The sequence below is a fragment of the Chlamydotis macqueenii genome, chromosome 24, assembly GCF_036417535.1.
Source record: "Chlamydotis macqueenii isolate bChlMac1 chromosome 24, bChlMac1.mat, whole genome shotgun sequence".
Classification (NCBI taxonomy): domain Eukaryota; kingdom Metazoa; phylum Chordata; class Aves; order Otidiformes; family Otididae; genus Chlamydotis; species Chlamydotis macqueenii.
In genome coordinates, this window is record NC_141579.1 from 808,535 (window position 1) to 835,307 (window position 26,773).

The 26,773-nt window shown below is 51.7% G+C and overlaps 1 protein-coding gene across 4 annotated transcripts in view; it reads right to left on the reverse strand.

Moving 5' to 3' along the window:
- The window catches only part of KIRREL3 (kirre like nephrin family adhesion molecule 3), a 282,072-nt gene that overhangs the window by 194,032 nt on the left and 61,267 nt on the right, over positions 1-26,773 (reverse strand). Inside the window, exon 1 of one of the 4 annotated variants that reach the window (XM_086766286.1) lies at positions 22,691-22,734. The exons of the other annotated variants lie outside the window; for them this stretch is intronic. The gene's annotated coding sequence lies outside the window, so the exon portion shown is untranslated. Of the gene's footprint in view, positions 1-22,690; positions 22,735-26,773 lie in introns of those variants that run through there. 4 annotated transcript variants of the gene reach the window in all.

Consider the following 26,773-nt stretch of genomic DNA (forward strand, 5'->3'; position numbering starts at 1 on the left):
CTTTTCCTCTCTACTCCAGCCAGGCTAGAAATTCCCCTGCCAAAATCCACAGTGCTGCAAGCCGGAATCTCACCCAAATTCCCTCACCCTCCAAAACCAAGATGTAAGACACGTTTCTATTCACACCTGCCTTGTGAGCAAACCTTCACAGCTCACACCCTCAGCTCCGTGAGTTTCCGGCCGACGCAGATCCAAGATTTGCGCTGGGCTGGATTTTAATTGAGCGGCGTCTCCTGTCTCTTGGTGAGGGGATCAGCGCACGGGTAGCGATTCCCAATTTATTCCTCTAGGTGGATGCTCAGTAAGCAGGCGACAGCCGCGAGCGCGTCTTGACAGGCGCTTGGAAATATAAAGCGCCGCGGGTTGTGTTTCCTTCCTCTTAATAGGATGCAAAGCTCTGGTTTCAAAAGAATATGCTAACATTTTAAGCTCTTTTTGTTAGTATAAATGATAATGCAGTCAACACAAGGGCCTCGTCTCTCCTTGAAGTGAATATAATTCCTACTCACCTTAACACGTACGCATCGGGGGCGAGAAGAAAACTTAGCCACGCTTTCCTTGAACGGGGCTCGCTGAAGGCTTCGCTCCCAGAGAGGAGCAATCGAAGGTGTCCTCCACTGGGAAACCACAGGCTGGACCTAAGGCCTCTTAAAATCGTACGAGCTGATGCAGCGCCTCCTTCAGCCCAGTGCAAAATGGAATTTTTTAGTCTTAGTAGAATTGTTTTTCAGAGGAAGGATGCAATAAGTGATCTGCTTGAAATAAGAGAGGAGACCTTTGCTATGGGCAAACTGGGGAGAAAGCGTGGAGTAAAGCTACAAAAGACCAAAGCTGCGGGTCATTAGGAGCACGGACATCTCCAAGCCCCTTAATTATCATTATTTAGCACCACCATTACCTCCATGTACATTGGCCTCTCTCCGAACAAATTCATCCTGCCGTCTCTCAAAGACATCCACAGAAAAACATACGAGCGGCACTCAGATTTGGGAAGAGAGGAGGCGCAGAAACCCTGCAGGTTTTCCTCCTTGTTCTCCTTGTTTTCAGCGCCCGGGTTCCTCATCACACCTGCTTCGCACACAACCCCTGACAGACCCAGCGGCAAACCCTCCTCGCTGCGACGGGATTACAAAGGCAGGATCAATCCCGCGCTGTCAATCCCTGCGTCTCATTAGCAACCGATTGGGAGGCATCAAATCCCGTCTTCCACCAGTCAAACTCGTAAACAAGACAACAGCGTTAAAAAAAAAAAAAAAGACAACACCACAACTGCCAGATGTCAGCAACGGCAGTGTGAATAACAATTTGGGAGACAATTGAGCTGTTCCGTCGGCAGTGGAACCAGAGCCCAGCTGGGACAGGCCAAAAAAAGATTTCCCAAAGTTATCAGCAGCCTTAAAAGATGTTTTTCCCTTAGAGGAGGAGGAGAAAAAATGGTGCCTGAATGAGAAAAAGGGGGAATCACTAGGAAAAACGTCCTTCCTCCCTAAATTTTGGACACAACCTCACCATTTCGGAAGCTGGGGAGGTGCTGCCTTCGGAAGGACTGAGCTCACTCCTGCTTTTTCCTGACGCGCCAACTGTCACGACTGTCAGTTCAGCTCCTTTCATGGAGATTAGCATGCGTTTGTAACAGGGGGAAAAAAAAGAAAAAAAAGAAAAAGAAAAGAAAAGGTATTTAATTGGCAACTGAATTCCTCATGAAAAAAAAGAGATGGATTCACGCGAAGAAGAACGGGGAGAGCTGTTTTGATATCTGCATTTTAATGACTCCGCGGCATCCCTATTTGTTATGTATCTGCTTTCGAAATGTCACGGCTGGCTCTAGCGGTAATTACCGAATTTCAACATTTATAGAAAAGCAGCACATACAGTATGGAGATAATTGCCCAGTTGGATAGCGATGGAGGATCCAGGTTCCCCCCGGCCTCCCCCTCCTTCCGCGACTACAGATTTTCAGTAATTATCACTAGAGCCACTTGTTAAAAAATCAGAAAGCAGGTAAACAACAAACGCCAGTGCAGTTTATTCATTAAAATTCAAAAACCACATCATTGTATTGATCTTGAAATTACAAACGGCTTGCATCCCGCAGAACGCAGAGGCCTCACGCGCCGCCAGCGTTTAGTATCGCCGTGCATCATACGACGAGACGTTCTCCTGATGGGAATTGTTATGTAATAAACACCATTGTGCGGCATTCGCAGGTAAAAAAAAATTTAAAAATCGATTCATAACCAGGTTAGAGCATCGGCAACGATCAGACCGCAGATCGGGAGGCTCGGGAAGGATCAGCATGAAGCGCGGAGCATCCGCCACGGCTGCCGTTCTCCGGGGAGCAGGATGCTCCCAAACATTTTGGGGGGTTGCTCTGGTTCCGGCTTAAGCTACATGTGCCCTAGGTACAGCCTCTCCCAAAATGCTCCACAAAATAAAAACCACAACGCAAAGGGCGGCTCTGCCAGTGGCTGTCCTCCGCAGCAGCTCTCACCCGCACAACTCTTGGTAGGAAACGCTATCTCCATCTCAAGAAGGGAAAATCCAGCCAAGCCACACAAAACCCACTCTGAATTTCACACAGCGCATCACCACGAGGGCCGCGGCGCCGTTACATCCCACACCTCCCGCATGCCGCCCCAGAAGTCACAGCAGCGTTCAAAGCGGCGACAAAAAACGCCGGCTCGACGCAGAACGCGGGTTCGACTTCAAACGCCGCATGGTTCTGAGCGTTCAAAACGCAGGATTCGGGCGCGTCCCTGCCTTTAATCAAAGAAAACTCACCTGCTTAAAAGCAGGGACGCGTCAGAAGTAAGGGGCACGGGTTCGGGAAGGTAAACACACAAGTGTGTAATTAAAGGAGCAAAGCTGGCTGACGACAGAGAATCTCCCGGCTTTTACAAAACCAGTGAAGGAAAAGAGCATTATGTAGACACAGGAGCTAAGTGGATCCAGCGCAGATAAGAGTGACAGGGGAAATTGGAGGCAGAGGAGGATAAGAAGCTGACACCGCCACTTACAATATTTACTTTTGCATCCCTGCTCGCAAATGAAGAGGAGGAGGATTTGCCTAAGTCAGGGATCAGATCCCCAGGGAGAGGAGGAGAGGAATTAGGGAGCCTGCAGAGAACACAGAAATGGTCAATAAAAGCTCAGGGGAAACTTAAAACCGACACAAAGCGTCAGGGAGCAGGCGTAACGCGCGCACAAGGGATCGAACGCACGGCAAAGCAGGACTTCGGGCTCCGGATTTCCCGGAAAGCGGGGAACGGGGAGTGCGCAAGGGTTTGGACACAGCTACGAGGAGAAGCAGTCATCTCTGAGAGAGCCCATCGCTCTGACATCGCTCTCCCGGCGCTGCTACGGACCGGGCGGATTATCTGCGCTGCTAACAGCAATGGGTTTTTTTTTTGTGGGAAAAGTCATTAATTTCATTGTTCTGAGCGCTCATCTTGAAATGCTCTTCCCATCTTCATTTGTACTCCTCAAGGCTTAGCCTCTCCACAAGAAAATCGAGTTCCGGCCGTGTAAATCCCACATATACTTCCGAAAAATCAGGCCTGAACTGGCTTTCTCAAGCCATCCCTCAATGAGACAGTTATAATTAAACCCATCTTTATTTAGGACCAAGCGTAAGCTTTTGCTTAACTTAACCCCCTCCCCAAAACCAACACGTGTGGCCATCACAGAAGCTGGAGAGATGCCTCCTTCCCTCAAAATCTTCACGCGTGCTGGGGATACGTGGAAGGAGCCAGCTGCCCACGGACTGGAAGAAAGTATTTACCTGGAAGCTGATTTTTAAGGGGAAGGAAAGGCTTGAAAACGCTCGGCTTCATTAAGAACAGTCAACATGATCTCATGAAAAGCAGAGCAATCCTTATTAACTCGTTAGAAGTCTTTGAAGAGATTACTCGCCTCGGTAGACGAGCGAGCTGCAATTGGCATGCGACTCTCGGACGGGCTGCATTTGTCACAGCCGAGCCCAGGAGGCCAATGCCAACCGCGACGTCTGAGGCGTCTGATGGTGAGGACAGTGAGAAAGTCAGGCGCAAGGTGGGAGGAAGACAATCCAGGAGGACGTCTCACAGGGTGAGGGGCTGCCCCTGAGATGCTGCATGAGGCTCATGGGAGGTGGGTGAGAAGGAACAGGTTTTAGAGTCCACACAGGATAACTGAACCACTTTATTGTCTGGCCTGCAACACCAAACCTTATTGCACCTCCCAGCTTTCTGCCAAACCCACAACTCAGCTCTACGGCTCTCCGGCAGGACCGAGCGTCCTCTTCCAGCTAGAACTTCTCCTGGAGCCAAGAAAACAGCAGAATTTGAAATATTAAGCACACCAGGAAGGACTGGGCATCCTTCCTCCTCATCTTGCAACCACCAGTCCAGATCTAGCAACCCACGGCGTCTTGGAAATACGCCCCGCTGCTCTTCCAGAAGGAAGAGGGAGTGGGCAGGTAATAATTAAATAAAACCGCAGAAACTTAATATCGCTCCGCCATCGGTAAGGATGAAGGCGATGGAGACGAAGCAGAGGGGATAATGAGGTGTGCAGCGGAGGAGGCTGGGAGCCCGCCAGACAGTGGGAGGGTGCCACTTCCCATCATTTTCCATTGATAGATTGTGCTGCCAGCCGCTCCCCCAGTTACACATTCATCCCCATTAAGGAATCGCAACCGATCTCCTCGAGGAATGAAAGCACCACGATTTTCAGCCAGGATGGAGCAACTCTGCCGCTCAGCTCTTGCTGCGGCTGGGCCAGAAGAAAAGACCAGTTCTCACGTCCCCTGAGCGCTCTCTTCTTCTTGGGCGGACAAGAAGCTGAGCTCACGCCTTCCCCCCCTCTGCTGCGCATCCGCGTGCCCACCTCTCCTGGAAGACATCTACACCCCGCTCGGTGCTCCAACCACAACCCCCGTTAGACGGCCGCTAAAATCCCCGGCGATGTCTAGATGATGGTTTGCTGTGCGGGTGGTGTATGAAATCCAGTGAGACGATGGGATGAGATAGAGGAAAACAGAGATCTCATGCACGCAACTGATTGACTCTGTAAGGTACGCATCTATAAACATTCCTCGGAGACGCGCTGCGAGCTCAGATCTTACTAGACAGCAGAGACTCCCTGTCTCACACCTGAATAAATACCCTAATCACAGGAAGAGCTTCAATCAGAGCTTACAACGATCCCACAACACAAATCCATACGACGCTACATTAATGCTCGCAGTACGACTTGTTATCCGCAACGGAAACACTGCTGTGTGATAATGAAGGCGTTCGATTGGGATTTCTAGATGAGCAACAAAAACCGCCTGGTTACTAGAGCGCGACGCTCGAAGCCGGGACGAGTGAGCTGTTGATTGCCAAGATCAGGCTAAATCACCTGCGGCCCCCGCTCACGGACCTCCGCTTGCCCACCACTGCTGTCAGCTGGCCGGGATGACCACCGAGCCATGGCCGTGGTCACCACCAAGCCGTGGCCGGGACGACCACCAAGCCATGTGATGGTGCTACCACCAATGCCATGAAATTCAAAGAGGTCACAGGAGGCAGCAAGGCAAAAAACCCAGATGTCTCACTGCAAGCGGACCATTCTCCTGATGAACTGAGGTAGGGTAAGAGCTCCATGGGCCAGTTTTCACCCATTCTTCTACCAAGAGGAACATCTCCCTTCTGCGGGCTTGCTAGCCAGCATTAGCATTTGCTTTTTTTCCCCCCTGCTTAGGATTCTTCATTAAACCACGCTGGCATTTCTGCCAGCACAGGGTCACAACTCCGCCACGCAGACTCATTGTCTTTGTGAGAACAGCGTGATCTCCTCAACAAAAGCGCTTTTTGGCCCTTGGGGTAAAATTATGGAAATTTTGTTTTGTCTGATGAGGGTCTGGGAGATGAGATGGCACAGTACGATTTGACCTCTTCGCTGCCGGCTGCAGCTGCCTGGGCACCATCAAGCATCAGTGCTTCATCTCACCTTCCCGGCTTGGGATGTAAAAAAGCCCCCACTGAGACCAGGCTGAAAAAAAACCCTAATAATTCCCTTGGCAGCCGGAGTCCAGGCTGGAAGCCTTATTTTGTTTTTTCCTACTCCTACCTTTCGCTCCAAAGAGGAGAAAAATGTCAGAGAAGCTTGAAAACCTTCTTGTTTTCATGTTCTCCAGCATGGAAAGAAGTGAACTTTCATCTTCCTTCAACATTGATTTTAGGTTGGCTTTGCTAGGGCAATTCAGATCACCTGAAACAAATTAAATATATACATGATGGTCATATACATCACACACATACACATGTACATGACCAGCATGAACGGGGATGAACCTGGGGCTGGGGGAAAGCAAAGAGCAGCCCTTCTCCACCACCTGCCACCCACGGGTTCTCCTTCCTTTCCCTGCACAGATGGAAATCATTCCAAAAACCCGAGCGACGCGTTTGGAGACCCTCTCCGTTCACCGCGTATCAAAAGGGGATGCAGCTCCCCAAAACACCAGCTCACTTCCATCAACAAGAACACGGCTTGGGGTGGTTTTGGAAAGAATCAAAGGTTTATACGGGCGGTGAAGGTGAGCAAGGGCGGTCGATGCTAAAAGGGAGCGGTTTGGGACGGACAATAAAAACATCACCCCTCAGGTCTTACATTTCTACCAATTTCTAAATTTCTGGCAATTAGGAGTTAGGACAAGACCTGCTTGGAGGGCAGATGACCCTCACATCTGCCCGCTGCAGGATTTTCTTCAATCTTTCTTATAAATACCTGAAGCTGGCCACGGGCAGCGAGGGGACGCAGAGGCAGCTCCGTGAGAGCGCGGTAACCGCCTGTAATCGCCGTCCTCCCCGGCAGTCAGAGCAGAGGGGGCCGAGGGGGCCACACCGCCGCCCGCCCCGCCGCCAGCACAGTCCGACCCCACGCATCGTGCGCTTCTCAGCAATCAGCTCGCAAAAGCTCGGAGCTTTTTAGGAAGGACCAGCTGAAGAGCTGATGGGGCTCTGCCCCGAATACCTGCTGGTGTTTTACTCACTCCCCCCACCCTTTTATTTTTAATATCATCACTTCTCTAAAAATAAAATCAACTTGACGCTGATTAAAGCTGAAAAACCCCACCAGACCAGTTTCTCCGTGTGCCTGGCTCCAGGGCCCCTTGATCAAATTGTTTTCCCTCTCCCCGCTGATCCCCGTGAACTGCGCGGCTCGGCTGGCTCTGCCTGCGGGGGACAGGGCTGGAAATGGAAGCACAGGTTTCCCCTCGGTGCCGGAGCTGTCAGGGGCAGCTCCGTGAGCATCACTCCCGCGCGCCTGCTCTTCGGGAGCTGAAACACGGCCTTGGAAATGGAAACGAAAGATTTCTTTCCTATTTTCTTCCCCCTCCGCCTCTTTCCCCTGCCAAGCCCGTAAGGAGGCGGAGATGGAAAGGGCCAGGGACGGAGGAAAATAGGAGGAAAATAGTTGATGCTGTTTCAGCTGAACCAGGCATAGGCTGAGGGGGGAGTGTCTCCAAAGGGCCGCCTGCCCCTGACCCTCGCAATGTGGGACACCCGATGCCCTACAACCAGGGAGGCAGTTTCTCCCGAAGGAGATGAGTCCTGCCTCAAGTAGCACATTTTTCAGCTCCGATGGAACAGGGTGATTACCTACCATCACCATCACTGCTGCCTTCAACTGCAAAAAAAATCCCTGCCTGGTTTTAACCCTTCCCTCCCCTCCCTAAGCACATCCCAGCCTTCCAGGCTTCGCTGGGTCCTTCCTCTTCCCCGGGCTGACCAACTCTGGCTTCTACGCAAGGCGAGCGGCTGCCACAGTCGCAGCGTTACCAGCTCAGACCTGCAGCATCTTCAGGAGGCTGGGGGAGAGAGAGGAAAAATAACACATTCTGCTGCCACTGGAAACCAAATTATTCCCCAGCCAACACGCAAAACCCGCTCATGAATTAACCACCTCTTGCTAATCACTCCCACCTGATATTTATCACGGGGACGTTTCGCGAGATGAAGCCTGTCACCAGCTTCTGCAGGCAGCTGCCAAGTCCCAGGAGCAGCTGCAAATCTTTGTTAAGAGAAGTTTGGGGTTTGCTTTGTTTGGGCTGGAGACCGCCACTTCCCGTCCTGCCACCCAGTACGTTCCAGGCAGCATCGTTACCGAACGCCGGGTGCAAAATAAAAACAGGCTTGGAAATGTGAAATGGAAACAGATCTTGAGAAATGCCATCACCCAGCGCACGCCACAGCAAGCACAACTCACGCGAGGGGCTTCCCCTGCAGCCCCTCCGCGGGCAACGGGCTCACGTCTGCGGCATTAGCGGCCGCTGCAGAGGTAACTAGGTGCGAGGAACGAAGCCTGGGAGAGTCCTGCGCGCCAGCCAGCTGCGACTGCGGCTGACTCCTCAAGCAGAGTGACCTCCACGGTCCCAGGCTTCAGGCTGGTCCTGCAAACCCCAAAAGCTGTGTTCCCTTCACACAGAGAGGAGTCCCTGAAGGATAAACAAGACTATCCCGAAGATATCACGCAGTCATACTGAGAGGGTGGGAAAAAGCCGACCAGCACACAACGCGCTCCCTCTGCCGTTCCCAAAAAGGTGGGACCAAGCTGCTGCTCTCAGGTTGAACCTCCTGCCAAGCTCCCATCGCATTCCCGGCCCCAGCCCTCACAGCGATCGAACGCAGAGCCGGGAGAGCCGGGCTTTGCTCCGGGGCGGGCTCACTTCAGCAGCACGAGGACGGGTTACACCAGGCGCTCCCAGGTGCGGGGTCTGGCTGCTGCGTCGGTAGCAAAGAGCCAGCGAGGAGGCGCCTTTCCCAGGCGCTGGAGCTGGGCTAAATGTCTCCATCCGGAGAAGAGCTTTGCAACTTGTGTCCACGGCCACCCTTCAAGAAGCTTCGCTGATGCAATGGATCAATTCCTTGAGGAGGTCGGCTCTCGCTTGTCAGGTCAGCGCTCCATTCTCCTCCCGGCTCTCGGGATGGCCACGCTTTCAACAAGCCGGTGCCTTTACAACGCGCTGTATCAAGACCACTCGCGTACTCCAGCGTGCCCCGCGCGCGCAGAGCGACGTCACTTTTTAACAGGGAGCTGGGCGAGAAGCATCCTCTTGCCGCACACCAAGTACGCTTCGTTCAGATCTGAACTCAACCAAGCCAAAGCAGGAATCCGGAGTTTAAAGCCAGAAATGGTGCCTTTAAATCAAGGTAAGGCCTCTACGTGCAGCACGGAGCTGTCTCTTCCCACCAGAGTCACCCTGATAATAGGATGGAGTGCTCTTATCAGCTCTCCTGGATGCTTTGTTCTGACCGTTTCCTGACAGCGACCGTTGGCCACGCCATGCTGCTGCCACAGAACCTCACCCCTTCCCCACCGGGCACCTGCTTTGAAGGTCCGTACGATGAGTCACACCAGGCCTACAGGACGCAAAAGCCAAGGAGAAGAGGCACAAAGCGTGACTCTGGTCGCCTCACCACCACCCGCTCCCCTTGGTGGAGACCAAACCACCAGCAGCTTTTTCGCTTCCTACTTGCAAGTCAAAAAAGCTGGGAAATTGAGGAACAGAGGAAAAATATTTGCTCGTTATCCAACCAATTAGTTGGTGGTAACGACAGCAAACAGAAGCTAGGTCTCCTAAGCGACACATTTTTCTTTTAAGTGCTGGAAACAAGCTAATGACTCTGCAGAGCACTGGAAAAAAATATTGTGAGCCACAGTATTTCTGAGACTGTGAAAATGAGCTGGAACACTCTGGAATTATTTCTGTTGGAAAAGAAGCAACGGAAATGCCTGGATTCTGGGCCACTGAGCGTTGGGAAGGACATCCCAAAAAGCTTTCCTCTTTTTTTTCGTCCCAGCTGGTGCCCCATAGCACCCCACAGTCTCTGCATGCACCTGGTAGGTAGGAGAGCACCGATATTCCCCGGGTCCTGGGAGAAGAAGATCCTTAATGTCCCCGAGGACGTGGACAGGGTCCTCCCGCTCTCCAAGCGCCATCTCAAAGCGAGAGGTAAGCGAAAATACACTTCGCACTCACCAAACTCCTGACGCCGCAGCGGTCACAAGGGTGGAAAAATACCACGGGCAGGCTGGAGCGCCTAATTCCCAGGAGAAAATGTGGTTTGAAGTCATCGTTGGTTATTCAGGGTGGGAAAATGCTTCATCACCAGGTCCAGATTCGATCCCACAGACTCATACACTTCTCCCACAGGTTCTGACCAAAATGCACACCTAGCACTAAACGCCGTCGTAATCCTGATGGCCTTGTATCACCGGTGACACACAGACCCCAAATCATTTCTTTCGCTATACCCACACCCCTCCCAAGCCGCTTCTGTCCCAAAATTGCCTCTTACACTTCCTGTACACAGACAGCAATAACTAAAATCACCACGTGGATGGGTATCACGAGCCTGGAAGGGAAGAGGCGCTGACTCCAGCGACTGAAATGCAGGAGAAGGACAGTTAATGAAACAGAGATGCCTACCAACATGTTTTAAATCAACTCACAGAGGCAATTTAAACAGCCGATCCTGTCATCACGTTGAAAATCTGTCAGTTCTGCCGCTTTTTCCCTATTTCAGCTTGGCTTCTCTTGGTTTTCCCTTTTGGTTTAGAAAAAAAGGGAAAATAAAGAAAAACTCACCTTCTTGGGTCCACAGCTTGAGCTTGCAGAAGGACAAAAATCTACTGAGACACAAGTGAAGTAACTCCAATGACAGAGTGCCCTGCTTAGAAAATTCCTAATAAATCACCAAAACCAATTGCTGCTCCAATGCCACGTTTGACAAATTGAAAATAAATTGCATCAATTGCACGGGAGCCGGGAGAGCCCAGTTCAATATTTTCTCCCAAACACATCTACAGGTGGTGGGGAGGGGAGATCTTTATGTATTTATTTATTTTCCACTCCGATCGATAGCTTATTCTTTTCTGATGCACCCCGCTCGGTGACAGCCAGTGAATATTCAGCTCTCCGCGTCACGACCGTGCGCGCGCGCATACCAAAGCACCGCGTTTCTCCCGTTCCGCGCGGCGCCGGCGCCGTGCCATCCAAACCCCCGCCATTACGAGCCATTTCGGTGAAACGATTTGAAACGCGATCTTTTTATCGCGAGACTCTCCTCCGCACACAGGCGCTCCCTCATCTCAGCTCCCTCCCAGACCCTGGGTAAAGCCAACTCCTTCTCCAGCGCTCGTGTGTGTTTTCCTCACCTTTCGCGTTACGGATAGCCTGGCACCACATAGAGAATTTCTTTGCATTTCCGCAGCTCCAACAGGCCCCACAGAAAATCAAACTTACTTGAGTCCACCCGCTCCATCACAACATTCCCACCTAAAAACACCGTCTATGCACGAAGGCCAGCCAAGGCCGAGCGAAAAAGGACGGTGTGGTGATTAACCCCACACAAAGAACGCCTCCGATCGCCCTGTGCCAATCCCTATGCAGATACAGACGCATAAATTGAAAGATTGTGGTCAGACAACGCGATCGTTCACAGCAAACGAAGCACCGCCGAAGTTAAGACGACGAACGCCCTCCCCGCGCGCGCTTGTTACGCCGCGCTTTGCTACGGCGCTCATCACCACAGCACCCGAGCCGAGCAACTCATGAGGCGAACACCGTCCATGCTGCGCGCGCAGCGAGGGCACGGTCCTGCGGAAACAAACCCCAAATGCTGTGATCATGTAATTAAGCCTCCGTAATTAAAGTCTCTTAGAAGGCAAACGCAGACTGCATTCGGATACAGCCGCCTCCGCCTCCTCGCTGCACGACCCAGCAGGCACCGCGGAAAAAGGGCAAACCCTGCTCTGGTTCTGATCACCCTGCAGTGCGTCGCACCCACTGCTGTGCCCGACGGAGGGAAGAGATTCGTTTTTCCAAGATTAAAAAGGGATTTTCATGACCCCACCCAAAGCACCAGCAACCATCCTCAAGCGCTCAGGCTCCGGAGCTACTCGTAGATGATTCCTGCCGCGGGGAAGATGGATGTCCCTTGATGGATTCAGAGATTAATCAGGGGCAAGCGACCCTACCATGCACGCCAGCGTGGGTCGATGGACAGCAAGAGAAGATCCCGCGCCAACGGATCGATTGAGTGGAGCTGAGATGTTTGCTCGCTCCACCATCGCCCCCAGGCACTGGTGAGAGGACGCCCCGCTGCGAATCCTAACCCCATCCCGGGGGAAACAACCGAGGGGCTTCGGCAAACCCCAGCCGAGCCCCGGGGGGAGAGGACTGGGAAAACACCACCAGCAAAAGGCTTCGGCGTTGCTATGGTTCGCGTGCCAAGAAAAGCGGGCTCCGACACGGCTTCCGTGGCGGGAAGCGCAATCCAGAGTCGCCGAGTCCCGGGCAACGAGCCCACGCGATTGCGTCTGTGTCTCCAGCCAGGCTGAGAAGGGAGTTATCTGCCTCGAACAAGCCGGCAGTTCCAAAGGCGTCTGTGTAATTCGCATGCCTCAGTCATGTTTTATGTATCACGCTGCTCATAAGCTAAAATGTACACGCACGCTCCCGCAAATTTAGGTAAATTATGAATAAATTAAATCTTATCTAAATAAACAAGTGTCTTTCGGAACAGAAATGCAAGCTGCCATGAATATTTAAGTGGACAAGGATAAATCCTCTCCGCGCAGTGTTACTTCAAAGCGGGTTTTAAAGCTTCCCGGTTTTCAGTTAGGGGGAAGTAAAGAAAAGGAACGAGGAGGGGAAGGGAACCTGGGGCGCAGCTGCTCCCGGGGGAAAGCGCTACTGAGAGATCTGGCCTGCAGAGGCAGGCAGCAAAAGCTCTTCTTCTGCAGGCCTGCAAGGGCTTTTCTGTTGTGATTTGCTACCAAAGGAAGACTTCGGGACGGGGTTTGCGGGAAGGAAACTCAGCGGAAAGGCAAGCAGAGCCGAGGCACGGAGCCCAGAGGAAAACCAGCGTTTGGAATGGAGAAGAGAAGACTTTGAGGGCAGGCACTGATGTATTTCTGCACCCGGCATGTTGGGGGGCTGGAAAAGGGGACCCACGAGGTTTTAGCCTGGTGCAGCACCAAACGAGGACGTCGGGCAGGCGGCACAACCTCTGGGTTCACCTTTCTGAACCGCCCAGGGGAGATGAACACGCAAATAAGACGGCAAAGAAGAGCCAGGAGATCATCTATCTCATCTCCCCGACAGAGCCGATCCCTCCTAATTGCTCCTCTGAAGATGCTGAGCCCCAGTCTCACCCACAACACCAGAGGGCAACGTGCGGCTTAATTAACCGGAGGAAAGCGCTCCGAGATCCTCAGATAAGAGGTATTATGGAAGGGCAGAGTGTTATCAGCTGGAAATAAACCCTGGATAATCTTCTCTCATCCAGAACTAGATGTCTCTTAATAATATCCCTCCGGCGCCGCGGCGGTCCTGATTAAACCCCATCTGGTGCTCCAGCAGGAGCCGTGCGGAAAACCGGAGGGCTGAGGGTCCAGGCAGCAGCTTCCATTTCCGAACATTTTCCAGCACGCATCTACATTCCCTCACTGTCTTTAACCTGGAAGGCTTAACTCCTCCTGATGGCCCGTGAGATCCCCGCAGAGCCCAAACGACGGACACGGGCACGCAGAGGATGAAAACCAACTTGTGTTCAGGCAGGAGAAGAACCAACGCCGAGGCATCAACCCGCCACCGGCACGGGAAAACAAACGGGAAAGTCAATCTTGCTGCAGGGGAATATTATTTCACACGTTCTTGGGGAATGAGGAAGGGAGATCGACGCCAGGGGAGTCTGGCTCGCCCCAACCTGCCACCCCCCTCAGTGGAGACCCTTCACTCGGTACCTGAGGAGCGTCTGGTGGCCGATCCCCACCTCCGATGGCCAAACCGCCTTTCCCAACAGCACGTACCCCCCCAGTAGGCAAGCCTCCATCCTTTATCTGCCGGTGACATCCCTGCCTGTCGCTGTGGCAGTTTAAGAAACAACAGTCAGCAGGGACGAGCGAAAAACACCCCTAATGAGCCATTTCAGAGCACGCACGTACGGCAGGGTTATCGTTGAAAGGTGTAGAGCGAGCAAGCTGGTTTCATAATTAACGCACGCATTATTAGGAGATAATGGCAGAAGCACTGGAACGTGCAGAGGAACTACCGCCGTCGCAGGCTGAGAAACAGAGACGCAGTGAATTGTAAAAGGCGTCGCCACCAGCACACCCCAGCTGCAGAGGTGGGACCAGCACCATCACATCAAATAACCACAGACACGTCGCTCGCCCTTCCACAACCACGACCTCAAGCCCCGCACTGCTCCTCTTCCTCATCCCACCTCCTCTTCATCCCTGGGGTCACTCATCCCCTTACCAACCGGCAGGGATTTTGCTGCGGGAGGGAGCAGAGGCTGATGCAGACGGGGCAAACCAAGCCTTCCTCCAAGCACCACGCCCTGGAACTGCAGCCGAGGGGCAGCAGAAAGCCCTTCCCAAAGGAATTGCTTCCCACCCTCCCCATAGAGATGTTCCCATCTTCCAAGCTTTGAAAGACACTGGGAGGAAAAGAGGAGGAGGAAGAGAAGATCTTTCTTCAAGGTCCGTTGGCTTGTCAGATCTTAACCTTTAACTCAAAAGCAATTTTTGGAGTCATGCGAGAGCAGAAAGGCTTATGAAATTGGTGCAATTGGATGTTTTTGTTTTTCCCGCTCAGTGCACTCTGCATCTTTGCCGGTTACACGGCTCAGTGTAGTTCTGAGACCAAGGCGCTGGGTAACCAAACCAGAGGCCGCTGTCTCGGCCCAGCGCCCTGGGGAAGCCGCTGGCTTTTGCCCCACCTGAAGGATCTGCAGGACTCATTTACGGAAGGTCCTTGGGGGCCTCCCACCCACACCATTTCAATTCCCCGCTAAAGAGTCAGCCCCGGTGCTCCTTCAGCCCCTGGGGAGACAATCGCATCCTTGTTCCAGCTCAGCTCTTTATGACAGCGTAATTTCAGTTCCAGCTGGGGATTTTAGCCCAGGATACTCCTCTCCCGTACCCGTTCCCTGCCACCCCTAGGAGAAGATCGCAGCACACGCCTGGTAACGGCAGCACCGCAAATCCCCAGCTCCTCGTGACGGAGCGGCTGCTGACGCCCCAGGAGAGGTGGATTTAAGCTCGGCCTGGCAGCGCAGGTCCATCCCCCACAGGGAACACAAACCGCTGATGGGCAGCAGAGACACGGCGGTGGCTCTGAACTTCCCCGTGTGCACTGGGGCACGCGAGGCTTCCTGCTCTCCATCAGCTCCCAACAGCCCGACGGAGGAGGGAGCAGGGCTCTTCCGCGGGCTCTGGCAGCCGCCTCTCCACGCAGCTCTGACGGTTTCCACCCCCGAGCCCCGAGGAAGAGTGGTTTGAGAGTAAAGGCACCGAGGCAGTCGTAGCGAGGGAGCAACGCGCGGTAGAGCAGCCTGCGCGACAGGTCTCTCTGACCTCAGAGAGGGAAATGAGCAAACCCCAAAAAAGCAACGCTTTTTTTTTTTAAAAATACAGAGTTGAGAAGTCCAGTCAGAGAGCGCTCAGCTGTGAGCTCTATCCATTACCGCGAGACTGACAACGCACACGAGTAGCCAGCCTGGCAACTTTACTTAATAAATCAAAGCTGACAAGCGCTCCCAAACCGATCTAAACACGCTCCTTAATGTCTGTGACCTGCCTAAGTTTTATTCATTTCGCTTTCTAAAATAATAGATGAACAGCAATCGAAAACAATCTGCTCTCCTCAAGTAGGAGTCCTACATCTTTATTTTCCAAGGGGGCAGGGAGGCTTATTAGGGAAAAAAAGAGAAGTCTGTGGGTGAGGAGGCACCCGGCTGGAGGGTGCACGCATGCCACCGTCGTCCATCCGGAAGGAGCACCTGGTAGGTAAATTATCACACAACCTCCGGGATTTCCAGGGCTTTACGGAAGAGCAGAGCTTGCGAGCAAGCTGCGCCCTCGGTGAGGGACCGAACTCCCTGACAATCAACAGCCGCAGCATCGCGGGCTCCTCATCTCTGCCAAGCGCGTCCTAATGATCTCGCGCCGTCAGCGAGCATCTCTGCTGCGTGTACGAGAGGCTCTGACATCCTGCGGTTCCGGGGTCACCAAAGCTTCTGGAGAAGAGTAAGGAAGGTGAGACAGAAGGAGTGATGGGATGGCCGTGGTGCCTCCGGAAGACAGACACTGCCAACGAAGACACCGCATAGCTAGAAGCGGCGCTCCAAAAAAACAGCCACGCTGCTTCAGAATTAGTAAAAACTCGCCGATAATTCAGACCATCAGCTTCCCTGTGTTGTTGTCTTAAAAAAAAAAAAAAAAAATAGTTTCTCAACTCCTATCAATTCCCATCAAATTATGCACCTTGCACGACAGCAAAAAGGAGATTAAAATTGCATGTTGCTCCCCCCAGCCCACCCCCCAGCTTTCAGAAGAAACCAGGTTTGATCTTTTCAAATGCAAATTAAGCCATTTGCAAAATATGCATTTTGGCATATCGGCAACTTGGCTTTCAAAACAAACCGGGGTTTTATTGATTCCACGAACCGCCATCAGAGTTATCTGCGGGCCGTAATTTTCAGCTTTAATGAGATGAGAGGCTTTTCATTTAGAATAATAACTGTCACGCTCCCGCGTTTTGGCCCGTGCCCTCCTCTCCCATCGCCTGGCAGCCAGGGATCCGGCGGAGCAGAAGCAGAGAGGGATGCTCCCCACAGCCCCATCCAAAAAAAAAAGATAAAAAAACCAACCTATGCCAGCGACACCCCACACACCCTTACGCTCTGCTGGGATCCAGGAGCAGCAGTGCTGGAACACTGACTAGAGCATCCTTCATCGTTACGGCACACATAAACATTAATTACCCCCCTTTCTTCACATGGGGAAGGGATTTGCAAGCAGCTTTCCATCTCGCTGGGTGCCCCACCAACACCCAGTCCTTCCCCAGCAATCGCTCCCGGAAGCGCAGCTTTAATGGGAAAGAGACATCACCAGGGAAAAATCTTCTCTACCTATGAAGCGAGAAGAATGATTTTGCTTCTGTAGACCAGGAACAACAAGGAGAAGCTTCTTAACGACGGTGGCATGCCCAGTGCTCCATGACAGCAAAAAGAGGGGAAAAAATCCAGACCTCTGAAAACCAGGGGAATTAGCGTGGCGGACCTCCGAGACGGACACGCTGCGCCGCCGGGGCTTCGGCAGGCGGCTGCCTCCCTGCTGCTCTGCAGCCCGGGAAATTGGGCTGCTCGCTGAGGAGTGAGAAGCAGGACTTTATTAAACATGATACCAGGATGTACTTTCCCTTCTAAACTACCTCAGTTATTGAGTTACGGCGGGTTTGCTCCAGCCAAGCACGGCGGAGGTGCGGAGCGGTGCTGGCTTTCCCTCCGGTGAGGGAGGCAGGAGGCTCCCTGCAAAGCCGGAGCAAACTGGGAAGGGCTTGGGAAGCGATTTTGGCAGCCTGGCTCGAATCCTCTGCATCATTTATCTCACAGCAGGGAAAGGCACCGCGGATCCTGCTCCAGCGTGCAGCTAAACCGAGGCAGGAGGCGTTTTCTCCTAATCCTGTGCGATCCTAACGAAAAGGCGACGCTCCCCAACACGCCTAACTGGCTGCATTTCTCACTCCTGACGCAAAGGGCACGACAAAAGCATGCTGGGAGGACTGGTGTGCAAGGGATGAGAACCAGGCACAGCAAACCCGACTCCCAGCGCATCCCAGGAGCCGCAGCCGTGCTGGGAATTGCTTGGATTGGGGTCTTTCCCCGCAGAGCTGCAGTGCTCAGCCTGATTCCCAGCTACAGAACCGGGCGGGATAGGAAACGCACGGGATAAGGAGTTTCAGACACACAAAATATTTGTGAATGCCAACAGCGCCAAACAACTACTGGAGTTTGCTTTGGTTTTTAAAATCCAGACGTTTTAGCGTCAGCACTTTTGAAACAAAGTAACACGACATTTGAGAAATAAATTCCTTTTGATAGAACATTTTAAATTCAAATTACTCTAAAAACAGAATGCTAAAGCAAACATGAGGGTTAAACAGTCCCAAACCCCACAGACGAACATTTTGCATCGTTTTACAACAATCTGCTTTAAGTTTTGCTTTGTGGGGGAAAAGAAAATTAAAAAAAAAGAGAGTACTCCGACGCTTCTGGCGCAGCTTGACCTGCGTTACCAGCTTTTTCCTGCCAAGCCCTCGGCCGGGCCGCAGAACCGACCCATTCTCTGCGCACAGCCCCTCCGCCCAGGCATAAAAGCTCCTATTTCCAGCCCGGCCCCATTAACACGGGCACGACCCCCCCCCCGCCACCCCCAACCCCAGACTTCTTCAATACCGACGTGAATATCAATACAGCATTAATGAGCCGTTTTCCCAGCTTCACCGGCTCTTACTGGAAATAAAACCTGACATCTCTTCTGCCATTGACCACCTCTCATCCACCGGCTGGCCGGCGCTGACAGATACCCGATAGCCCCTCGCGCCCAGCCGCGTCCCAAAATAGCAGGTTTGCACCGCGCGCCTGAGGCTGTGTCTGGGCTCCAGCTCGCGCTCTGGCCGGTCTCGGATGATCCGAACCCCGGCCAAGGAATATTCAAAGCCCTTTCCTTTTTTTTTTTTCCTGTTGAAACGCAGGCGCTGGTCAAGGCATCCCGATTGCCGCTGGGAGGAGGACGCAGACAGACAAGGGAGGATAAGAGGTGAAAACCAGATGCAGAAAAAGGTTGTACGCTCCTAAACCAAGGATGCCAGCACCCAAAATTAGCAGTCTGAACATCACCCACCCAGATTTTCAGTCTGTACCTTCCTACGCCGACCTCAATGCCGAGGCCCAAGAGCAGCCCAGTGGGTCCCTTTCTGCACAACCCACGTCACAAGAGGGAGGACAATCTCCAGCGCCCGTGGCAGGTAGGGATGGCACGGGAAAACTATTTCACCGGCTGCTGGCAAGCAGTCAGTCCCAGGCTGGAAGCCCCAGGACTGCAGAAAGACAACATCTCCACCGGGCACAGAAACCTCCCGCAGACATCGCCTCCGATGGCCTCTGATCCCTACAGAGCCAGGCCAGTGCCACCTAACGCAGCACTCGGAGCAAGACAGATGGGTTACGTGACCCCTCCGGGTCCTCTCAAGCCACTTTTCTTATTTTCCAGGACCAGGGGAACCGCGCCTCCAATAAACACAGCTGATATGTGTCTAAGCTGCCCTAAAACCCTCCAGGGACGGGGGGTTTAACATCCTCCCCACGTAATCTGTCCCAGGGCTTCACTCTCCTCCCTGAGAAAACGATTTTCCAGATGCTTAAACTAAATCCCCCCATCTGTAATTTAAATATGTGACTACTGCTCTTCCCCGTCGTGGTCACTCGTGGCTCCTCTCTGCTTTGCGGCGGCTTTTGGCACCTGCAAAGGCTGCTGATGCCGTCCCATCGCTCTCTGCGCTGGAGGAACAGAACAGCCCAGAAAGGCACAAGGCGAGGCGTTACAGGCATGGGAACTACATGGCCTCGCAGAAAAAAAAACCTATGACAACAAAAAAAAAAAAAACCAAACAAAACACCAGAGGGAAAAAGGACTTGACTTTAAAATCCTCTCCAGAAACCTCATCAGCAGGGAAAACGGGGGGTGAAACCACCGGTTGTATCTGAAAGGTCTGACCGACCCAAGCATGGGTACCAAGAGATCTGCTTTGCTCAGCAAGGCGTGCCACTCCCACTGAAGGCAGGTAGCACATCAATTGATGTAAAAAGTATAATTAAAAAAATAAAGTCATGCGCGGCTCTGTCAGTGGGTCGTCTTCAAGCCAGCGGGACTGGGTGAACACAAGCTAAACTCCCTCACGTGCATCCCAGCACCGCTCCTGGGGTGAAAATTTGGCAAGCCGGAGTTGAGACCAGCTTTTAACTCAGATACTGTTCTTCATCCTCATCTCAACAGCAAGAGAAACCAAAACGAGGGGGAAGAGCAGCCGTTTCCAAAGGCGACCCAAACATCGGGCGTCTCCAGGTCCCTACAGCCCAGCAGAAGAGCAGAGATGCTTCCCGGGGTGCTGCGTGGCCCTGGCCAGCGCAGGAAATCACGGCGCTGCTCAGCCGCTTCGCAAATTTGTCTCCAGGCTCCAAAGGAGCAGCCAAGCCAGCACAAATCAGAGATTTAAAAAAAAAATATATATATATATATGTGTACACAGCCAGCATGCATAACCATTCAGTAGCGTTGACCGGCGCAGACTTTGTGCGGTGCCTCGGCACGGCGGCTGGATCCCCCAGCGCCCGCTCTCGGGGCCGGCCAGACCTCACGGGCAAGCCACTGCAGTTCTGCTCACAGAAAGAAATCCATACAAGTCAAAATTTCTCTGAGAAAAAATAATAAAAAAAAAGAGTCAGTTTTGACACAATTTTCATTTAGAGAACTTCTTCCCCTTTTGCAAGGGAAAAGTGCTTTAAAAATGTCAAAACATTTGATTTATTTATTTATTTGGAGCAAAATGACATTTCACTTGGAAATGTCAGTTAATTTTTAGCTTTGAAAGTTTTACAAGATGAAGCAGTCAAACTGATTTTTCTGACAACACCAAGACGCGTTCAACGAGCCTGGCTGAACACGGGTTTGGAGAGAAGGGCAGGGTTTGGAGAAGAAATTAAAAAAAAACAAAAAAAAAACCAAAAAACCAACCACAGTGCTATTCCAAACCTTTAAAACAATAACAAGGAATAGCAACAGAAAAAAATCATTTGAGTTATCGGAGGCTGAGGAGAAAATTGTCTGCTCGCCTGTGCTTTATGCCACAGCGGTGTTTACAAGTTTTACTCGCAGCAATTAAACTTTCTGAATGGATTTCAGCAATTTCTATCTGAGAGCAGAAAGTCTAACACCGTTCTCCTCCTCTTCTCTTCGCCTTCTTACTCTGAGGGGAGGTGGGACGAAAACAGTTGCTGTTTCATGGAAAAAACCCAAAAAAAACCCCACTCCTGGCTCACTGCATCTCCAGCCCCGGCTCTTCTGGAGCCGCCGAGATCCTCGCGTGCCAACGTGATGAGGGGGGCAGATGCTTCCCTCACCGTGCTGCCAGTTTAACGAACAACCTCCTGTCTATCAGAGCGGAGCAGCCAGAAAAGTTGATGGCAATTTAACGAGCATATGAACTGCTGCTGATCCACCCATCGCTCGCTGTTAAAGAGGAGGAAAAAGACCTTGGCCTTAGCGTGGAGTCAGCAAAGAGTCTGAAGAGCAAGGATGGAGAGGAGCCCAAAGGCTTCCCTTCAGCAAGACCGTTCGTGAAGTTCAGAGTGATGGGCCACCTCCTCCGCAGGATCACGATTGAGAATTATTTACGACTAACAGCCGTGATAAAACCAAGGCCCAGGAAGAGCCAGGTCTCTGCCCATGGTAATGGGGATTACCAACTCCCTGGGCAGCTCCGTGTCCCCTCCTGACGCCCAACCTTTGGTACACCCAAATAAATAACTCCAGCCAACGGGACAGACTTGTGAGCAAAATTACTCTTGCAAACGAGGTTTGTGATTCAGCAAGGCACTTAACGTTGATTTTGAGCACTGAACGGCTTTGCTTGAGCACTTGCTGAGGACATTTTTGGCGGAGCAGGACCTCTCACGAGCGCTGGCGATGACCCTCAGCGGACGGTAACGCAGACACGCGTGCAGGAATGAGATAATGCTGTAAACTGTGACCTCGGGTACCAGCCAAGGAAAGCCTACGGCGCTCGCTGCCAACGGCTGCTCTCCGATATCCGCAATCCCAACAGCCCTCAAGGCCACGTAAATGTTGCACATCATAATCGCCCGCTTGAAATTTAAAGTCAGCAAGCTTTGTCAATGAGTAAGTGTTCCAAAACAGTAAATTAATAAATTCCCCGGAATCCGTAATAGACACATCTTTGTTCAGCCACGGAGCTTTGATATAAATTGTGGCTTTTTAGGACTGCGCCGTCAGAAGCCTAATATATCACCCGAGAGTGGATCCGAGTTCAAAAGTACATATAATAATATAATTAAGATGGCTTGACAAGAATGTATTTTAAAAGTATAAAATACCTGCAGGTATAATGGCTTCATAAAGTCTGTCAGATTTACTTCTGCTGCGAAGAAATTTAAAATGTTTTACTCTAATGCAATGCAAATTAAGCCAAGGATATTCATATAACGCAGTCCCGGAAAAAAACTCAGTGGAGAGAGAGAAAAGAATGAGAAGTCAAGAGGAGAGCAAACAAGGTATTTCGCTTTCCAGCAGCTGGGTTGCTGGCTGTGTCACCCGAGAGCGAACGGACCGATACCTAACGTACGGCTTTGCTCCGACGGCGGGCAGGCAAAGCGAACCCAAGAGCCTCCTCGCAGGGTTTCCTTATTATCCCAGATTCCGCACCTCACCTTGCAGCAGTGATGTGTTTTATGTAATCACTGGCAGGTGGAAAGTGATTTTCTTTTTCTTCTTCTTCCCTCGCTGCACTGAAAGCTTAAAATAATAGAAATGTGAGAAAGAGCGTGCAGAGGACGGAAACTGAATTTATCCTCACGGAAGTTTCCGTAGAGTTCTTTGGGTATCTCCTCTCCGGCGGCAGGCTGGAGCTCGGGCACGGAGCGGGACGCCCTTCATGTCATCGCTCACCAGAGCCCCGCTGCCGCAAGCAACTTCCAAGCAGAGTAAATATTTTCCTGGTTTCCAGGAAGAAAAGCCATTAAGAAATCGATACCAGAATACTAATAAAATACTCTTCACTTCTCAATTTACTCACCTCCAACGGTTGTGTTCAGGATTTAACCCTGACAGCTCTGCTGGGACGCACAAACACCTCACGTGTCGCAGGCAGTGACTTTTTCCTCCTCCTTGCTTTTCACGTGGATTTTTTTTTTTTTTTAGCATTTTATTCAATACAGGCAACAAACTAGCCCAATCTACTTTCCAACAGGACGACAGCATGTGTAAAGGCCACCAGGCACAGCACACGGGGCTTGGCTTCTCTCCTCCTCGACCAACTGGCTGTTGAGCCCCAGTTTCTCCATTCACACCCCAGACACTTCCCCCTCACACAACCCTGGTGAGATCCGTCCAAGAAAGCAGCCAGCAGCTTGGCAGGAGCCTCTTTCTTCCCATGCGACAAAACTCCTTTGCTGGGGCTTTCATTCATTTTCTCATCTCAAAGGGAAAAAAAAAAAATTCTTTTTAAGCTTTAATACAGTGCTTGAGGGCATCTGGGTTTTTCTTTTTGGTTTTTTTTTTTTTTTTTTTGCTTCCGTTCTCTTACTGAAAACAGATTTACATTCAGCAATCAGTTCCAAGGGGTGGGTTTCAAGAACACAAGACATTAAAAATTAAGAAACTCGTGAGCAACAGCAACACCTACAAGCACGAAACAGCCCTACTTTCACCAACATCAAGAAGAAAAGTTGAGCCTAAATGTTCCTCTGAAGCTGGGAAGGAAGACGGGGAGTGCGGAAACAAACCGGGCACCCAACATAAAGCGCCAGCAGCCCCAGCACCGGACCAGCTCCGTTTGTGTCCCAATTTATCCCCATTCCCGACACACAAAGCGCTTCACAACAGCCAGGGAGGGAGCGGGCTCGTCCCCGCGGCAGGTGGCAAAGCGCTTGCTTGCAATTGCCGCTGTTAAGTCGCAAAAAAACAAAGATGTCAAGAGTCCACGGGGAGAGCCGGGAGGACGCAAATCAAGATACATTTCCCAGCGCCTGCGCCAGGTGGAACAGGAAAGTGCGAGCTGATTAAATCCGTGCTCGCGTCAGATGGGGAGAGGGCTCCTTCCATCTGCCAGCTCGCCAGCGCATCCCGGGGCTGGCATCACCCAGTTGTCTCCCTTGGCAGCCGCGGGTTAGCAGAGAGCGGCACGGAGACGCGCGCTCGGGGAGGCGCGCCCGCGGCCGGACGCGTGCATTCGCGCACGCCTGCTGCCTCCGCGCAAACAGCTCTTCTCTAGGAAATTCAGGAGCGGAGGGAGAGAAAAGCGCACCGAGAGCCCCGGCCCTCTCTCCGCAGCTGGCCAGGGGACGAGGCCTTGCACGTTTTGGAACCCCAGGTCCTGTCCTTGACGCAGCAGGTCAGCGGGACGGGTCCAGCTCCACCCTTTCACCGACTTCCTCAGCCCTACACGTATCCGAGGGGGCTTTTTTCTTTTTCATCAGATAACTACGACGCTCTAGAAGTCAATGCTGTGTTAACAGACTAAAAACACTCCTTGCATCTGCGGGCCTGCCCAGCCTGACAGTGCTTTCTATGAGGGTTAACGCTAAAAAAAAAAATAAATTCTTCCTCTATTTCAGCTTTTATGGCAATCCATTCTCATTAAGCCAAACACATTTGTCTTCATAACGTGTACTTCACAATTACAATATCAAAGGGTTTGTATCTACGTAATAAAAGTGATCTGTAGGATAATACAAGGGGAAAACATCATAACCTAATGTTGCTATTAATGAATCCGGTGGGACGCAGGAAAGCGATATCCCCACGGCGCAACTCCACGTCCCTCACCCCGTGTTTGTGTACGGCTGCTTGTCCTGTCCCGGCACGACGAGGGCGGCTCTCCCGGAGCAAAGCCTTTCAACACCCCGCCGCTGTAATTCTCTGGTGTCTCCCAGTCCAGATCCAGCCCAGCGCCAGCGGGTTGATGAAGCGACGTTGTAGGAGATTACAAAGAGCAAGGATAAATAAAACGGGGGAGGTTCTTGCAGCCGGCAAGGACATTTTGGTCCAGAAAAGTGGGGGAGGAGGAAATAACCCTAAGCAAGAAGCCGGCAAGGCAGAGTTGATCTGCAATAAATAGGGAGATTCAGAGCAAAGAAGAGGGCTGACATTCCAAAAGGCATATAGCAAGCAAAAATAATAATACTACCAATATTTTATCAATAATAATTAATATCATTAATAATGATAATAGCAGCAGCAGTAGGGAAATAAGAAAAAAAAACACAAAATAAGAGATTTTAATTCAAAATCTGTGCTGTTTGCCCAAACCTCTGCAGCTGCAAGCGCCTGAGGTGGGAGCGTAAGAGCAAGACGGTCGGCCCGTGTCCGACCCGGACCTGACAGCCATTTGGCTCCCACTCTGCTGAGCCAAACAAACGAACGAACGAGCTGAGCCTCCGAGCCAATGTTTGTCATTTAGTGTACGTGGTCCCATTTGTTTTCCACCAAACCGAGAAGGCAGATTTCATACGAAAGGGCATGTTATTGACTCTCGTTGGCAGCTTCTCGCCAGCTCTAGCAGCTTAACCAAGACGCATGGCTGTCTGCATCAACACACAGCTGGGGAGAGGTTCTGTGAGTTTTGTGGAGGCGTCGGAAATAATCATGCTCACAAACATGGAAAAAAACCCCCAACCCTATCAATATTTCAGAAATAGTCCCTAACTGGAAAAAAAAAAAACCTGGAAGATTAGACAATCAAGTCAGTGACAGCAATTCTTCTCAATAATTTTGACATGTTGCATGACTTTTTTTTCTCCCCCCCTTCCCTTCTTCAAAAGCACCAACACAAACAGCATTTGAAAACAGCCATTTCAAACTGCGAACGGGAGTTCTGGATGTCAACCGTGTCAAACCGCAGCTTACCAAGAAAGTCCTGCCTCGTGACAAGAGAAAACTGATTTTTGCCTGCAAGGTGCTCGCACTGGGAAGCGGGAAGCCTCTCCCAGCTCCCTGCTCGCCTCACGCCTGGAAAAAGCAAAGCGCGTTGCTCGTCATTGGCAATCCAGGGGAGGGAGAAATTCGGAACCACGCTCTGTGAGCCGCCTGCTTTTTCCCAATATTCATTTTATTGAAAGAGGAAATTGATATAAATAGCCCTCCCTCCCCAGTTCTGTTTATAATCTAGGTGAATAACTATTGCTTTAGGAGGTTAGAACTGCTGACTCCTTTATTTCTGAAAAATGTATTAGAAAACCTTCTCTTTATAGGAAAAAATGAGAAAAACAAAATCAATAGAGTATGAAAGAGCATGAAAAATGCATTTTAAACTTTTCTTCCCAGTCCAACGTTGATTTCCTGTAAAGCTTCTACAGAAACACACATTTAAATGTAAATGTCATGAAAGTAAACGGGTAAGGGCTGAGAAGATGAATAGGAACCGCGAGCCACTTGCAGTAGCTTCCTTGGGGTAAGCGATGCAATAAACCGGGAGAGACGGTGCACGGGACCTCCCTGTGGCAATGCAGAGTCCCAGGGTTGCTCCTCCAGACTTTCTGGCTGTGGTTGGCATCCAGCCCTGAGGAGAAGGACTTGGGGGTGCTGGTGGATGAGAAGCTCAACGTGAGCCAACAGTGTGCTCTCGCGGCCCAGAAGGCCAACCGCATCCTGGGCTGCACCCCCAGCAGCGTGGGCAGCAGGTCGAGGGAGGGGATTCTGCCCCTCTGCTCCGCTCTGGTGAGACCCCCCTGCAGCGCTGCGTCCAGTTCTGGAGCCCCCAACATCAGAAGGACGTGGAGCTGTTGGAGAGGGTCCAGAGGAGGCCACGCAGATGCTGAGAGGGCTGGAGCAGCTCTGCTGTGAGGCCAGGCTGAGAGAGCTGGGGCTGTTCAGCCTGGAGAAGAGGAGGCTCCGGGGAGACCTGAGAGCGGCTCCCAGTGCCCAAAGGGGGCTGCAGGAAAGGTGGGGAGAGACTCTTCAGCAGGGCCTGGTGTGACAGGATGAGGGGTGATGGTTTCAAAATAGAGAGAGGCAGATTCAGATCAGATAGTAGGAAAATTTTTTACGCTGAGGGTGGTGGAGCACTGTCCCAGGCTGCCCAGAGAAGCGGTGGATGCCCCATCCCTGGAAACGTTCCAGGCCAGGTTGGACGGGGCTCTGAGCAACCTGATGTGGTTGG